We start from the raw sequence: 16244 nt of genomic DNA on the forward strand, positions 1-16244 counted from the left end.
CATGGTCGGCTTCGCTTGGAAGCATGGAGGAAATGATTCCTCTGTGTTGACTCTCCTCTTTGTAGACTGGACTATGGTTCAAGTCCATCTCGTGGGGTCTCCTCGGCCTCCTTGATCAAGAGGACAGGAGCCCCACCACAATTACAGGACATTTTGAGAGATGCTCATAGTCCCCTGGAACTAGTCGACCTAGGAGGGCAAGGAGCAGAAACTTTCCTTTATGTCCCTCTGACCAAATTATTGTAGGCCTCAAAGTATATCTGTAAAACATCCAAGAAGGTTAGTTCCACCAGCCCGGTACTTTTAATTACTGTGTGTCATGTAGCTAAATCTTGGGCAAAGACCAGTTGTTCTCAGATAAACTTTGTCTAGACATATATATCTTGGTCTTCTATGTATAATTTGTCAGTAGGTTGTAGGAGTAATATGGTTCCCTCTGGTTTTTAAAACTAGCTAGGCATTATTTATCTCTCACATTGTCTCACCCCTCCTGGGAAAATGAACAACAGACCCCAATCTTATCTAAAGGAATATTGACAACTGATTGCTCCTAGACGAGGAACAGCTGACCTTCCTAAAGCAAAGACCTCTAGATAGGCTTCCTAGATTCATCAGATGGACAAGTAGTAGGGAATGGCTGGGGGTGCTGACAACACAGCAGACAGTAGCAGGGGATATCAGAGTATAAGGCCTCTAGTGGGGGGGGAGGCTATGAGAGGGTGCCATCTGGGAAGTGGGTGTTTAGTTGAATAAGTGGTTTGGGATGTTCTGTGTGATATACACACAAAAAAAAATAACAAATTTTAAAAACTGTTTTATATTTGAGGAGGAAGCATGGAAATTTATGTCATGTTAATTAGTAGAGGTGATAAACATTACCATTGAAATCTACCTGATGACTTAATAGACATACACAGGCACCAAGAATCCAAGTGCAACCGATTATGACTAGTAATAATCAAATACACACCGATTAGAGATGCATGCACCAACATCTCAGTGTTAGTAGCAAAACAATGAGTCTTTCTGCAAGGAACAATATATTCTAAAATGAAATGGAGATCTTTTTAAAAGGTTAAAAACTCATTCAATTTTATGTCTTACAGGGCTTATACTGAGTTCAATATTGTAAAACTGTATTAATTCAACTGTGAACCTAGAAAACTTACAGCTACATGTGAAAGAGATGTACTCTTGCTCTGGAGTGTGTTACTGAATGTGTTAAAGCTGTAATGAAATGCTTCTTCTAATCATGTAGTTATTAAAAATTAAAATATATATTTATAAAACAGTAAAGCAACTCAGATGCTAGTCAGAGGACAGGAGGAAGTGGCAATCATAGAAAGCTGGTGACAAGAAGGAAGCACTGAGTGACAGGCCTGTCACAATCATAATTGAAACCAGTAACTACTGGTCTACCTCTTTTTCAATGATTGACATGAAACTCATCATTTGAACAGGCACATGTATGCATAGACTAAAGGTATTATATCCTACCTGTATATAACACGTGCAGAGCCATAGTCAATTTTTTAACAACACTTCTTTTTGGAAGTACAATAAATATAAATCTGTAAATACATTCAAAATTGACACACAACCAAGGCTGTCTTCAAACTACGAGGTAGTGGTTGCTGACAATAAGTCAAGGAGCTGATATAAGTGTGGGAAACACTGATAGTTGAATTATTTGGTCACTTAATTGACAAGTAAGAGGAAGGCCTGGGTTATCTACATCAGGATAAAGAGCAGAGGAGAAGATTAACCGGAGTTAGTGGTTGAGAAGGGGAACATCTGTTAGTATCAGTTAACTGACATTCTTAACTAAGAGCAGAGTATCAAGGACAGGCCTACCAGTCTCTAAGCTGTATGCATACAGTTAACTCAGGGTGACCTATACTCATTTCCACCACAATGGGAAGGCAGTAAAACATTTAAGACTGCCCAGTCATACCCAGCTGCAGCCCAGCCATGTCAACCTGCCTACTTTCCTCACCCAGCTTGGCCTGCTCATGATCCACTAGCATTTGTGAGCACCTGTGGCTCCTCTGCCTGTGAGGCCTCCTTCTCTTCAGAGTGAGAGAAAGTAGACATTTGTAAGCACAGACACCTCTCTGTCTGTGATGCCTCTCCTCTCTCTAGTGTCCAACACTCTTCAGCATTCTTCTAACTTTATTCAGGTGTTTGTTCTTTGCTGTTTGTTAAGCTCACTTTCAACAGACACTCTGAAGCAGAGTTGTCAGGTTTTATGAGAATGTGAGTTTCCATAAAATTGATTTTTTCCTCTTAGATATTAAATTGCATTGTACTGTAAATAATTATACATGTATTGGCTATTTCCAGACCCTCTTCCTACATCAACCCAGAACTTAAGTTAAGCAGATCAGAAGCCATCCTTTATTTTAGTGTCCATTACTTAGATCTGACACATTGTAGATGTCCAACAGATACTGAAATATGAGTCGAGGAAGCAGTTGAATAAAATTACAGATGAATCTTGATATTGAAGGGACTGTGTAATAAATTTACAATGTTCATTGTGGACGGGCGAGCTCCAATCTAGTCCTACTACAATAAAATGACACTTAAAAGTAATAATCTGTATATTTCTGGCATCAAATTTCAAAGACTATTTTTTTGCACTTAAAGGAAAGAACTTTTTATGTTTGTCTAGATCTAGAAAACCTAAGGCAAGGAATCCATCCCTGAAAATGCCTCTGTACTATGAAAAGAAGAGGCTCACTGCCTGACGTTTCATAAGCGTGAATCACCCCCCCAGTGGATTCTAGAATAATACAAAACTTCAGTTTCAGAAATGAAATATTTAGAAAAGAAAACAAGCAGTCCTGTACGTGTAGCACTGATGAGTACCTCATAAACATAAAAGATTTATAATCTCTAGTTTTCTGTCTTTAAGGAAAGCTTAGGTGTGATTCTGCCCTACTTAATTAATGTAATGATATGAGGAGCTGACTCCCCAGAGTTAAGTGGGGGAGCCATCCTGGGGAGCTTAAAAAAGCTTGCTGTTACCTCACAGTTCTGGGAACAGAGCTCTCATTTACTTGAACAGACACACACACACATTTCTCTCTCTCTCTCTCTCTCTCTCTCTCTCTCTCTCTCTCTCCCTGAAATTGAGCCTGAAGACATAGTTTCACAAGAAAACTTCACAAGAGCTGAAACTTGAAATTTGACAGAAAGGAAAGCAAACATCCAGGCCTGGGCAGGAAGGCTGAGGCAGACTCAACATGTGTTTATGAGAACAGGGAATGATGACACACATGTCTGGGGCACATAAAATGCATTTATTCTTCTTTACAATCATATTTATGTGTTTCTGGGGTATGAGAATTTGTGATCCCTGGCACAAATCAAAAGAAGGAGAAAGAGAAGGAGGAAGATGAGGAGGAGGAGGAGGAGGAAGAGGAGGAGAAGGAGGAGGAGGAAGAGGAGGAGGAGGAAGAGCCAACAAACTACGAAGCCCTGGTTGCCATTTGCAGCTGTGGTCCACGCACTAGTTACTGGGCAGTCGTGGCAGGCCCGATGGCGAAGGACTGAAGGGGTCTCCCCTTTGGCTCCCCGGCCGCCTGGTTCACCCGGGTTCATCCTTCCTTCCCGAAGCTAGCCCTCGAAGGCAGGAGCGGTCGGCGCCTTCGGCTGAGCAGGAGGAAGAAGAGGAGGAGGAGGAAGAGGAGGAGGAAGAGGAGGAGGAGGAAGAAGAGGCGGATGAGGAGGAAGAGGATGCTTGCAGTATCAGATTTTGAAGATTACTGCATTAAGCATAATAAAAGAACTTTCTGTAGTCATCTAGGTTTAGAAAGCCTAAGGGGATAAGAAGAGGAGAGAGAGAGGAAGAGGAAGGGGGAGGGGGAGGAAGGAGGAAGGGGAGGAATGGAAGACAAACCTACAGCATTCACTGAGATATGAGGTATGTGACTCTGAAGAGGAAGACAGCACCAGGCCCTTTCATCTACTGAGCAGCACAAGCTTTGCTCTCTCCCAGTTTCCCTGATCTGACAAGAACCAAGCCAGAACTTGAGAGCCTTATATTCAGTGACCTCCTCTGGGAAGACACTGCCACAAACACTGCTGGTCATGGGAGGACAAGTAGGTTTGACAGGATGAGCATTGTGCCTCTTGTAGATCTGGTGTGTACTGTGAAGCTGCAAGGCTCTGAGGGAGCAGCACAAAAGTCCATTGATGCTTTTCTGGCACTGTCTGAATGAAAGTTTCACTCAGGGCCAACCGGGCAGGGACAATGAATGGCATCATTTAGAGCCCGCCTTCAAGCAGGACTGGGGCAGGAGCGTTTTCGTGTCTGTGCTCCACACGGCCCTCCATACACTTGGGAGCTTGGTCTATGTTAGAAAGAAAGATGCACACTTAGAGACATGAAGGGCATTGGGAAGGAGAAAAAATGAGGTCCAGAACTTTCAGCATCGCTAAAATTCTGTTGCTAATGAACAGGAGGCCTGAAGGGCACGGAGCTCATTAGTGATTTCCGTGGAGAAGTCTGGGGCGATGGTCGAGAGAAGAGAGAAGGAAATGGGAAAGCTGCCAGTTAACAGCAGGAGCATCTAAATCATCACACGTAGAACTGGAAAAACAGCACAGCATTTTACCCTCTGTAGAAAAATAGTAATGAAAGAAAGCCTTCATTGAGTAGATATGTGGAATGTCTTAAGTCAGGCTGTTAAATAAATAGCTGCTGTTTATGAAGACAAGAAGAGAAATAACCATTCGTAATACTCAGAAGGGCAGGGAGCAGTGGTCGTAGGGTACAGGGCATTTGCAATTCTAGGTCACCTAGTCAAAAACACTCCAAGTAGAGTCAACTCAGTAATAATCATCCTGTGGCCCTCAGTCTGTAGCAAATAGGAAGCTTGGCCTGTTATAATACCGTTTGACCTTATCAAAACCAGCTACGGAATACAGTGCTTACCAAGCAAGCACAAGGCTCAGTGTTCCATCCCGGGCACCATGTAAACTGGACATGGTAATTCATGACTGTAAAGCCAGAGTCTTGAGAGGTGGAGGCAGAAGGATCTGAAGTTCAAGATCACCCTCAGTGGCATAATGAGTGTATAAAGTCTAAACATGCAAAAGGATTACAGTGCAGTTCCCACCAGGACACTAAGGCGGAAGAGCCAAATAGTGATAAATACTCAGGAGTTGAAAGAAGGGCAAGGCCACCGGGGTGAGTGCTGCTTAGTTAGACTGCTAAGACATGAGAGCTCAGGAGCTAAACAGAGTTCAGGAGGCAATGCAGTTGAGATTTGGAGAAATGAAAAAAAGTAAGGATCCAGGAAGTAGTGGCTTATCTGTGTTACCACAGTGTCTAACAGTTCCTCAGAGGGATTTAGTACTTGGATTCCAACTCAACCATATTACTACCAAGTTAATTAACCCCTCTACACCCAGTTAGCTCATGAATAAAGTGGGGATGATACTATTACTTGGTGCAAACTATCAAGAGAATTAAACACAAGCATTAGTCAACCGTGATGTTCTTCGCAGTTGGCCCATAACTGAGCCTCAGATCTCAGTACCCATCTCAACGCATAACCCCAAAGTGCCATTCTTAATTATATACGCCTATATATAGGCCTTTTCATTACTTCTGATGGCAAAGTCTAATGATAGATTTTTTTCTAGTTTCAACTCCATCATAGCTTTTCTTACTGTATGAGAATTTCATATATGTATATAATGAATTTTAATCAAATCTACCCCCCTTCCATCCTCTCCAAATTATAAACACATACTTAAAGCTTATAATTCCTTTCATAAATCAGTTATTTTTTAAAGATTTATTTTTAATATTTTAAATTATGTGTGTGCTTGTGTGGGGGTATATTTACATGGGTACACATGCCTATGTTGGCCAGAGGCATTAAATATCCCTGGAGCTGGCAACTGACCTTCAGTCTACTGCAGGAGCAGTATGTACTCTAAACTGTTGAGCCATGTCTCCAGCCCCTGAGTTATGTTGTTGTTTTTTTTAAGTATTTTTCTACCTTTTTAAAAAAAATTTAATAACCACATGATTAGAAGAAGCATTTCATTACAGCTTTAACATATTCAATAACAATTTCCAGAGCAAAGATATATCTCTTTCAAAAGTGGTTGTAAATTTTTAGGTTCACAGTTGACCTAATACAGTTATACAATATTGGACTCAGTATAAACTTTGTAAGACATAGAATTGAATGAGTTTTTAACCTTTAAAAAAGATCTCCATTTCATTTTAAAATATGCTGTTTCCTACAGAAAGACTCATTTTTAATGCTACTAACACTTAGATCTTTACACATGTGTCTGTAATCTCTATGTATCTGATTATTACTAGTCACAGTCGGTTACACTCGGATCCTTGGCACCTGAGTATGGATATAATGTCATCAGGTAGATTTCAATGGTAATGTTTATCACCTCTACCAATTAACATGAAGTAAGTTTTTATGATTCCTCCTCAAATATAAGTCATTTTTTATTTGTTGATTGTTTTGTGTGTATATCATACAGAACATCCCAAATTATCTTATTCATCTACATACCCACTTCTCAAATGGCACCCTCCCATAGCCCTCCCCTCCACTGGAGCCCATGTACTCTGTCATCCCTGTTACTGTCCACTCTGTTGTCAGTGCCCCCAGCCATTCCCCAGTGTTTGTCCATCTGCTGAATCTAGTCAGCCTATCTAGAGGTCTTTGTTTTAGGAAGGTCAGCTGTTCTTCATCTAGCAGCAATCAGTTATCAATATTCCTTTAGATAAGATTGGGGTCTGCGGTTCATTTTCCCAGTTCTATGCTGGGTTACTGTCTAGGAGTCTTTTGAGTTATGTTTTTTGATTCACAGTTTCCAATCTCTTCTAGACTATCCTCATTAGTGCACACCACCTATACAGAAAGTCTCCTGAACATTTGATTGGTCTCTTGGAGCAGGCTTCAAAATATAGTTTTCTCATTTTTATGTGGTTTAAGGTTTCGGTGAGGCAGGCAGAGGTGAAGAGTCATTAACTGCCTTGCACAGAGTGACTGGAAGCTGAACTCCCCAATCTTGTCTTCTTGTCAGCTGAGAAGGCAAAGACCCATGACAATCGTCCCAGTTGCCTTCATCATTTCCCTATATCATTTAGCCAATTCTCACTCACTGAGCTAAGAAAACCCAGGAGTTCCCCAATGTTAACTGCGTGAAGGAAATTCACAGGGGATTTAGTGCATGGTCCCATCTAACATACAGTCCCTGTCACTGCCTTCTGAGGCAAGTTGGAAGTACCTCACACCTTGGTTCATCTTAAGGCATGTTCCTCACATGAACTAAAGTAGATGCTGGTAGAGCCAGAAGACCTGGGAAGAAAACCCTATCTGTCCAGGTATCTTCCATAGGAAGCCATCAGCCGCTGTTCTGGTTCAGTGAAGAGTTGCATCTGTGTAATACTGTAGCACTCTGGGTAGCAGGGGTAAAAAGTCTCTTACTTTGGAATGGTCAGCAACACTGTCAGTAAAAAGAAGAATGGGAATAGTTGGATCTGAACATTCCTGCCTTCCATGGTTCCAAGGAGATGTTTGCAACACAGCAACACCAGACCCCAGGAATGGGAAGACAGGATGGGAGTGGGAATAGACCTGGAAGGAGTCCGTCCAGACAGTTTACCGGGAAGATTACGCATTGCGTCGAGCATAGAGAGGAGGAGAGTCTGCAGGGCTTGACAATGAAATGCTGATGAGCTGCTCAGCTGCAGACCATTATTTACCCACTTTGATTCGCGGAAGCATAAATAATCAAAATGATACATAAATTTAATTGCTGGTGTCGTGTAGTTATTTTTGAGGGACAGCCACAAATCTGAGATCTAGTATTTAACAAACAGCTCCGGCTACCTTCTCAGACTAAACACATAGTGTGTTTTCCAGGCTGTAATTTTATAAAAACAAAATGTCTTTAGAGGGAGAACAAGCTAGTACTATTGCTTTAAAAATCACTTTAGGAAAAGTTTCCTTACTAAACTAAACTAAAACATAGACAATCTAATCCATTTTGCTGGCTGGCCCTGATTCGCCCCTGCAAAAGCCATGTTATTACCATCACTCCGTTGCCATCCTACAGGAATTTGTGTCTTCTCTCCAATAGCCTTTGGGAGCAGGTAAACTCTGCTTCATCCTTCTGAGGGCCAAAGTTTGCAGACATTGTGGTCCTGGACGCTTTCATACCCTACAATTATTCAAACACCAAGGGCTTTCTGCTCTAGCTATTGACGTTCACTACACTGGAACGCAAACATGTCTGTATAAAAATGGTCTGAAAACAAAACGAAGATTGGGGAGCAAGCTTTGTCTAGATGAGTAAGAGGGCTGGATTCTCAGATGTGCATTCTTATCCAGTCTGCCCAGTAGTAATTTTTTTTTAACTGAAGAAGGTGAAGACCATCCAGCCTCATAAACGTAGGTAGAGAAAGTTTTTAGTGCCTTTCTGAGAGAATTATGGATGCTCTTCTACCATTCTACAAAAACCCAACAAGTAGTCATTTCTTTAAGATTAGTTATAATGTGATATCTGAAATATTTTCAATGAAATTGTTGTATTGTTACACTAAAATCCACTGGTCTTTCATACATTCAAAATGAAGTTTTTGGCCATGAGTGCTTTTCATAAGATTGTACATTGATCACTTATACTTGTTCATTTGTAACATCAGAAAAATTTATAAAGATCTTAGATCAGTCACTGAATATTCTTGAAATACAAAAAGCTTTTAAGCTCATGGTGATAGGTGCAAGTGTTCCAAAATTACTAATTTCGCTTTAAAGCTTGTATTTTGACATTGCTAGTAGACACTGCTGACCATTTTCCTTGAAGAGATTGGCTCACTTTTGTTCATTTTGGAGAAACCATGTAATGAAGTATTAATAACCATGGCTTGACATTTTCTACTTAAAAAATGGTATTCTGGAAAAAAAAAAGTGGCTAACTAGCTCACAATCCAAATAATTACACAAGAACTTCCCCTGCAGATAACCACCATACTCTGGCATGGAACAAAAGAGGTCCCCGCGTGCTTCACACAGAGCGCTACAGAGATGAGCATTGACGGGAAAAGGTAATAAAGTTAGTGATTGTTCGGTACTTAACCAAAGTCTTTTAAAAAGTTGCTTTTATACCTTCATTTGTATAGTTATTATACATTTTATTATATTGTGTAGCAAAGAGCTCAGTGGCTTCTGATCTAACGCAGAGCTACTCCCTTAATTTGTGCCCAAGGTACCCGCAGTTTCACTTTCCCAGAGTGTGTGCAGCATAAGAGAAAATGCAATAGTGTCAGAGTGGCTAAGAAGACAGTCTGAGCTTGAGAATACTGTGAAAGTGTCTCTAGGGCCATCCTAGAATGGTTTGAGAATGCCTAGTCTAGAATATTTTAACAAATTTCTAAGCCAAAATAATTTGAACATTAAGTGTAAAGAGTAGGAATATCCAAATTGGTGCCCACAGCTAATTTCTTTTTCATAACTGATTTGTGATACCGGCATGCACCACAAAACATTGCACTCAGCAAGTTGGTCATCTCATAAGATCATAATGGATACTTAAAAATTCCCATTGCTGAGCCAGGAGTGGTGGCATATGCCTTTAAGCCCAGCACTTGGGAGGCAGAGGCAGATGGATCTCTGTGAGATCAAGGCCAGCCTAGTCTAATAGTGAGTTCCAGACAAGCTGGAGCTACAGGCAGACCCTGTTTCCTAGTGACATCGTAGGCATCATACTGTTATAACACGATGCATTCCTCACATGCTTCTGGTGAGGCTGGTATAGATGAACCTACTGCACAGACCACCATACAAAAGTATAGTACTTACAGGCACGTGTAATACACAGTGCTCAAGACAGGTAACAACGGACTGTGTTACTGGTCTATATGTACCACTCTACACTTCATCATTATTTTAGGATGGGCGAACTCCTACTTATTTTGGAACAAGGGAGGGATTTATAATAAAACAGTAAGCCAACTTACACTGGCAGCAGCCTCATAACCCTATTTACTGTATCTCTTGATTATATCAAGAAGTCACAGTGAATGGTCGATCATTTGCATAAACCATTCAGGTTTATGTAAATAAACTCCATGAAGCTCACAAAATGATGAATTGCCTAATGAATCAGTTTTCAGAACACATCTTCATCATTAAGCAATAAGTATCTATAAATCCAATAAAAATATCAAGGTACAGAGATGATATATTCTTAAAATAAAGTCTGCTCCTCTTGCCCTATACTTTTGCCGTAATTCTTGATTACTTAAAGTTCTCTGTGCTTCAGGTCTTGCAGCTCTAAAGTGGACATGATACATGCACCTACAAATATTTTATTTTTTCCACAATTGTAAGTTTTCATCAAAGACCTTTATGACACGTAAATGTGAAGTTATTTATGATAGTTTTGTGGAACAAATTTAACTGCATAGGGTGTGTTGGCATGATTGCACCTGTAATCAATTGAGAGACTAAGGCAGGACTATTGCTGTTAGTTTGAGACCAGTCTGAGCTACACGGAGAATCTTCAGTCTGAGCTGAAAAGTGAGACTCCATCTCAAAATAATTCTTTTTCAGTATCTCGTGTGTGTGTGTGTGTGTGTGTGTGTGTGTGTGTGTGTATGTATATACACATGAAGGTATCTCTTCTTTAGTGTTTTGACATCACAAAGCTATATGATAGCTTCTTTCTAAGACACCCTTTAAAGTAAAGTTACTTCTGGCAAGGCAAAATTTGAAATGAAATGTTAAGAGCCTTAAAATTAACACCTGCTACATTTTTATCTGTAGGAAAAGGACAAGGATAGCTCCAGGAATTTGTTTGAAATGATTGACTAACTCAAAATGATGACGGTTCTGGTAGAAAAGTTTGCAAGTTTCACTATGGAGCTTCAGACTTTGACTGAATAGCACAAGGTGCTGCTCTTAACATGCTTTGACATTTCCCTTTACTAGAACCATTTTCAAAGAGCTAGGGAACAGCGCTATTAGCAAAAATATTTAATTTCACTGAATATTCCTCTGGGTGTCAGCTGGCATGGGATGAGACGCACACTCAGTAGGAATTCCTAAATCTGAATGAAGGCTTTGAAATTGAGCAAAGGTTCAGACTTCACAAAAATGTTGCCATCCTTCTGGCATGAGCTTTAAGAAATTCCTCTGCCAGTGTTTACACAGCTTTAGAAGGGCTCCATGCTTTATGATCAGATTAGCCTCTTTTCCTCCTGCCAGTGCCTGACTCCCAGGTCCGCATGTGGAAACAGTTCTCCAGGAGCAGTAACTGAACCTGGTGCTTCGGGAGCTCTTCCAGTCTAATCCAGAGCACTCAGTCTCTAAGAAAGGCAAGTCAATTTGAGAGAGACTGGATTTCAGATGAAATCTTATTCTGGAAAGCTTAATAATGAAAAGACTTGTTACCTTATACTACAGCAATATTTGAAAAAAAAATCCTACCATTCCACATACCTAAAGACCAAGAAAACATCAGTTGGGTGTTTTAGATAATAACTATCATATCAAAATTTAAGTCGTATATAGGATGGAAAGAGCTAGTCAGGCTGGGCTACATCACCTTCCGCTTGTCTGCTATGTGCTTCTAAGCTGCCGTTCATTTTAAAATGAGAGCACAATGGAGCAATGGTAAGAGAGTCAGTCCTAGTCTCAAAACAAAACCAGAAAATTAAAAACCAAGAAAGGTCACCTGCAGAGGGGAGACGACATTTCACCCAAGCAATTTCCGGATGTTGAGCCAAGGGCATGTTTGTTGGATAGAGCAATATGATCAAGAGCTGTGTGGTCAGAAAACATGATGGAAATGCATCTGTCTAAACAGAAGCTGTCAATCAAAAAGTCTTAATACGCACAGCCTGCTGCTGTGTTAATGTCTGATCGCTAGATGACAATGTTAATTTCAGCAATTTTTTTGAAGATTTTTTTATTTGTTATTTTTATTTAAGTGCACTCGTGTCATGCAGTGCCCACACAGGTCAGAAGAGGCTGTCGGATTCCCTGGAACTGGAGTTACAGACAGTTGTTAGCTGCCATGTGGGTGCTGGGATTCGAACCCAGGTCTTCTGCAAGAACAACCAGTGTTCTTAACCGCTGAGCCATCTCTTTCAGCAATGTTTTGTACAAGTCACAACACTAAAAAAAGAGCCACCACAAAGGGTGACATGTTCTGTGAAAAAAAAAGGCGAATAGCAGCAGGATGATCTTAGCTCTAGAAAGGAGAGATTATGAAGCCTTGCCATCTCCCCTAGTGTCAGCAAAAGTATATTATATACATAGAAACTAGGTAGTGAGTGAATGCTTAAGCAGAATAGAGAAAGTGCTCAGGATTATCAGCAGAGAACTTGGGGAACTGCAGCTTGCCTTGGTGCAGGGCCAGTGATGCCCTTTCTCGCTTACTTTCTGCAGTCCCTTTGAGCTCAACTCAATCCTGGTATAAAATGACGGCTGGAAGCAGTATTTCACTTTTATAACTTTCAGAACTTTTCTTGCAGTCAAATATCTGGGGTTTTGCCCATGTTTGTTTTTGCACCTCCTCCTGCTACACAGCAACCCTACCTTCTGCAAGCCAAGACCAGACAGAGTCTTGGAGGCAAGTTCCAGATGGCTGACAGTACAGATTCGGATACAAAAAGACAAGTCTCTTGTCCTTTCTCTTCTTGGCAGCAGAAGGGTGGTTATTCTGTAATGTAACACTTGAAACTCTGCCTGGCTTTCACTAAAGATAAGCAAGTTTCCAGCACTGCAAAAATTGGGAGGACACAATATTCAGGAACCCAACAAGTGTTGCAAGGCCTTGTCCTTGTCTGTCTGGATGGTTCTGGTAAGAGCTGGCCCCTCTCCATTATGTTTTCTTCATTTCCTGAACCTCTGCACATTCCAACAGTAGTTGTGATAGAAAAGTAAAGATAAAATGAAAAAAAATAAAAATAAAACCTTGCAATTAGTTGATAAAATGAGAGAAATGGTTAGGCTTCCAGTAAAGAAAGTAAGAAAGAAACCACTAATTGGATTTAGACCAAGTATGTTAGGTCACGTCATAAATGTCAAAATTCAGATGACATAGTCATAGAAGTATGAAAGGCTTCATTAGAATTAAAAGGTGAGATTCAAATATTTATCCCTTCAAATACTTTGATATTTATGTTCTGTTGAAGTCATGAGATGCTTTATAGCCCTGCTGTTGATACATCATGATAACTTTAGACATAGTGCCTGTAAGTTACCTAGAGAATCACACAAACAGAACTATGGAGAATAAAAACCATAATCTTCTAATAGCTAAGGCCCTCCTCCTTTTTCACACCACTGTTGAGAAATTTCAAATGCCTACCATTCTACTTTGGCAAGAATCATTTGGATACCATCGACTTGTTAAGGGTCTATAATGACTCACAAATGTTCTTCAGTTAAAAGCAAAACTCAAGCCAGGCGTGGTGACTCACTCCTTTAATCCCAGCACTTGGGAGGCAGAGGCAGGGGGATCTTTTTGAGGCCAGCCTGGTCTACATAGCGAGTTCCAGGACAGCTGGGGCTACAGGGAGACCCTGTCTCAGAAAGACAAAAAATAAAAATAAAACTCATAATTGTAGCTTTCCAGACCCATTATCTACAAAATTCATCTGAAATTTATTGCACACCTAGTACATGTCTGACATTTCCTAGGCATGGAGAATATAGAGATGAAGTATGGATTTAGAGTGTTAAACAATATAGTATTAAAAACGAAATGATACATATATGATCCCCCACAGATCCATGTCACTAGTTCGATGAAACCTTGGAGACAAGACCTCTGAACCCTAAAGCTGAAAAGTTTGGAAGCCTTTCTGGAAGAGGTGATGACTGTTTTAATTAGTTGTTAGTTAGTTAGTTAGTTAGTTAGGGGATGTTTTTGCCATATGAATAAAGTTGAGGTCAAAGAAACAGTAGGTATAAAGGCACAAAGACATGAGGACTAGAAGAAGCGAGCGTGGCGGTGCAAGCCCAGTCTAAGAAGCACGGCCCCCTAGAGCCCTGAAAGGAGTTTGCATGTCAGTGTAATAATAGGACGCCAAGTAAGAAGGCAGAAACATTCCAGCTCTGTGTTTGAGAAGGGTTTCCCACAAAGTCTATGCAGAATTCTTGATTCAGGAAGAGAAATTCAGAGGCCATTAGAGGAACCGAGGAGTAAGTATCAAGGACTTGCACTACGGCGACCATGAGTGAGAAAGAAAGATAAGAAAAGATGTTATTTAAAATAGAGTTGTAGCATCTCACAAACTGCACTGGGGAACCGTGACTGAGGGAGAAGGAAAAGTTAGCAAGTCTCCCACTTAACGAATTTGTGACTTTTAGGAAGCATCAGTTCTGGAAAGACAGTTAAGTTCACTTGTAGATAGGTTACCTCTTTTGAATGACCTTCTCTACACAAATTTATACTGGGGATCAGGTGCCTAGTAAGAGGTACATGTTGAAGAGTCATTGGAATCTTATTTTTTTTGAATCTTAGTTATATATACATTAATTAAAAACATAGAGTAAATGAGAAAGTTTGGACTTTTATTCTGCATTCAAAATAGTTTAAATTTTATTATTTAGACATTCCTCGAAGTGGCAACTACTTGTCATGTAGGATAATCTCTTATGATTAGAATAATATCAAAACCTTGCCTATAATGGAGCCTCTTTGATGAATCAATTTTCTAGCACTCTCTTTCTGGAGCACACACTTGGAGCTAACACGTCTAAAAGCTTAGTTTGATCTGTCAGTGAGTGAGAAGAATGCATATACCAGAGTGAGGGTAAGGACTACATGAGAATCTCTGACCTACAGAAAGCCTGGTGGATCTGGGACAGCTGGGAAACATGGCTACTTGCAACTTCATGTTGAAGGTAAACAGAACTACTTCAAAGAAGCTGCAGACTTGTTTTCATTGGCCGTAATTCACCTGTCAACTACAAACCAGTAAAGAATCTCTTGAACAGAAAACAGATACTACACCTGGTAATTGTCAAAGGTTCTTCATAGTTCAGGAAGATGCATAACAGGAAGTTTAGAAACCCTTATTCTGCGTATATAATGCATTCACTCTACAGAATATGTCCATTTGTGATGTTATTAATTTTTACAACTATTCTTATTTCAGGAGATACCCCCCTCACAACACATGGACATACATGCACGCACATATGGTACATATGCTGCACAGACAGAAATGTAACTATATATAGTTTGGACTTGGGACATACAATCAGTTATAGAAGGTGAATGAAAAGAGTGGTATGGAAACCACAGGAGAAAGGAGTTTTAAGAAGGCAGACATGTTCTACCATGTTCAATGGAGAAGGCATCCATTGAGACAAAGCCTGAGTCCGTTCTTTTGTATGGAAACTGTGACCTTTTCATAAAAGAGAAATCAGATGAGAGTTGAGGAGGGAATAAAAGGCCAGGCTCATAGAAAATGTGAGTATAATGTGTATCTCACCCATGACTGACAAGGCTGTGCCACAGAAACTCAAATTTTAGTGGTTTAATACAGCCCAGGTTTATTCTTCATTGTGCTGTGACCAATGCCAGTCAGCAGAGACTGCAGATTATAGTCATGTGGGGTCCAGGTCAAGGAGGAACCATTTCAACACATGGACCTAGCAGTTGCTTCGATAAGAGAAATGAAGCACAGAAACTGCTCACAGGACCTGCCCATTCACTCTTATTTTACTAGCCAAGGCAAGTCACATGACCACACAAGGCAGGGAAGAGCAGTGCTACCATGTGTCCAGAAGCCAGGGAATATGGACAGTTGCAAACAGCCTTCATGAATGGACTGGGTTAGGAGGCTAGCTACAAAGGGTTTTAAGTTTGAGGAAAGACTTGTTGGGTTAATATTTTAAAGACAATGGTCCCATCGAAGTACAATTTTATCATGTTTCATAGTTCATATTTTATGTTTTCATTGTATTTCTCCCCAGCCAACATTATTGATATCTAACCATCCAACCAGAGTATCCTTCCTATTATCATACATTGATTGCGTGTGTCTTGCCCTATCTCAAAACTGCTCAGAATTACGCCATGGATCAAGCTGTCCTTTGATGAGGCTATCTGCCTACTTGAGTCCTGTTATATTTAAGCAAGTGTAAGCTATTTCCCCCATGCAAGAGAAGAAGACAGGGTACACTATGAGACTCCAAAAGATGCCTGAAGCTGTAGATAATACTGAGTAC

At 40.4% G+C, this 16244-nt stretch overlaps 1 long non-coding RNA gene across 3 annotated transcripts in view; it reads left to right on the forward strand.

Moving 5' to 3' along the window:
* The window catches only part of LOC103742307, a 183236-nt gene that overhangs the window by 122759 nt on the left and 44233 nt on the right, over positions 1–16244 (forward strand). For all 3 annotated transcript variants that reach the window (XR_003851141.1, XR_003851142.1, XR_607618.3), the window contains exon 2: positions 9015–9100. This is a non-coding gene — a long non-coding RNA (uncharacterized LOC103742307). The remainder of the gene's footprint in view (positions 1–9014; positions 9101–16244) is intronic.

Source organism: Nannospalax galili, unplaced genomic scaffold (genome assembly GCF_000622305.1).
Source record: "Nannospalax galili isolate Female #2095 unplaced genomic scaffold, S.galili_v1.0 scaffold1220, whole genome shotgun sequence".
Taxonomy (NCBI): Eukaryota; Metazoa; Chordata; class Mammalia; order Rodentia; family Spalacidae; genus Nannospalax; species Nannospalax galili.